Genomic DNA, 1,573 nt, shown 5'->3' on the forward strand with positions numbered 1-1,573 from the left:
AGTGACTTTTGGGCCATCCTGTATATATATATGTACATGTCTGTGTATGTGTGTGTGTGTGTGCGTGTGTATATATACATATATATAAATCTTTAATTAAATATATTCAATGAGAATATTATATACTGAATTTATATTGAGTGCTCTATTGTATCAAAGTATTAATACTATTAAAGTGCTTATGTATTTAATACGAGAGAGTATATATATTTTATATATATTATTATCATTAATATCAGGAAATCATTATTTAAAAATTCTTCAGAACGATATATATGTGTGTAAAATAATTGTTGTATTAAAAATATAAATATAAATATATATAAATATAGATATGCATAAATATATAATAATAAAAGTTTCGAATTAAGTTTTTAAAGCATCTTACGATCGTTTCGCAGAAGTGATGTCTCTATAATGGAATCCTATATTGATAAGCATTTATAGACAACTCTTCTGCTCTTCAGAGATATAAAATGTGAAATTTGTATAATTTATCGAATGCTTGTTTTTTTAAAAATATGAAGTAATATAGGAAAATGGTGTTTGTTTGAAATATAAATGAAAATTTAAAATTACTGCTTTTGATTTTGGTAAGTACACTTTAGCATGAGAGTCTTTAAATCCATACATACCTCGTTGGTAAGTCTTCTGCAATAATCCATAATAATTATGTATAAATCCATTATATTGTCCTGTATTCCAAATATAGTTCATCGACTTAGATAATATAGAATAATGGAATCCTATATTGATAAGCATTTATAGATAACCCTTCTGTTCCTCAGAAATATCAAATGTGAAAACACTACCATTTGTTAAATTATACAAATATCAATAGGATTCCATTATAGGGACAGCACTTCTGCGGAACGATCGTAAGATGCTTTAAAAACTTAATTCGAAACTTTTAAACAGTCATATTTATATTTATATATATTTATATTTTTAATACAACAATTATTTTACACACGTATAAATCTTTCTGAAGAATATATATATACGACTAAGGGTGTCAAGACATCTACATTGCTAGAAAAAAGAGCTAAATGCTTTAATACTGTAGAAAAAGCACATAAATGTATACATATATGCTCTCAGGAGCTGCAATCGCCCGAAGCCGAGTCGGTGCCTTGAGCAGCATTAGAGCATTTTAGTTCTTATTTTAGTTCTTATTTCTTGACACCCTTAGTCGCATTTAATGACAATTATATGTTTACTTTATAGTGTCACATTGCGCATGCATTAATTTATATATGTATATATATATTAATTTATATATATATATATACTCTTTTACTCTTTTACTCTTTTACTTGTTTCAGTCATTTAACTGCGGCCATGCTGGAGCACCGCCTTTAGTCGAGCAAATCGACCCCAGGACTTATTCTTTGTAAGCCTAGTACTTATTCTATCGGTCTCTTTGTGCCGAACCGCTAAGTTACGGGGACGTAAACACACCAGCATCGGTTGTCAAGCGATGGTGGGGGGACAAACACAGACACACAAACACACATACATATATATATATATATATATACATATATACGACGGGCTTCTTTCAGTTTCCGTC

The 1,573-nt window shown here is 28.9% G+C and overlaps 1 protein-coding gene across 1 annotated transcript in view; it reads right to left on the bottom strand.

Moving 5' to 3' along the window:
• LOC106879056 (sodium- and chloride-dependent neutral and basic amino acid transporter B(0+)) overlaps window positions 1–975 on the bottom strand; it is a 105,421-nt gene extending 104,446 nt beyond the window's left edge. The window contains exon 1 of the mRNA XM_052972154.1: window positions 970–975. The gene's annotated coding sequence lies outside the window, so the exon portion shown is untranslated. The remainder of the gene's footprint in view (window positions 1–969) is intronic.
• Window positions 976–1,573: the final 598 nt, after the last annotated feature.

Source organism: Octopus bimaculoides, chromosome 12 (genome assembly GCF_001194135.2).
Source record: "Octopus bimaculoides isolate UCB-OBI-ISO-001 chromosome 12, ASM119413v2, whole genome shotgun sequence".
Classification (NCBI taxonomy): Eukaryota; Metazoa; Mollusca; class Cephalopoda; order Octopoda; family Octopodidae; genus Octopus; species Octopus bimaculoides.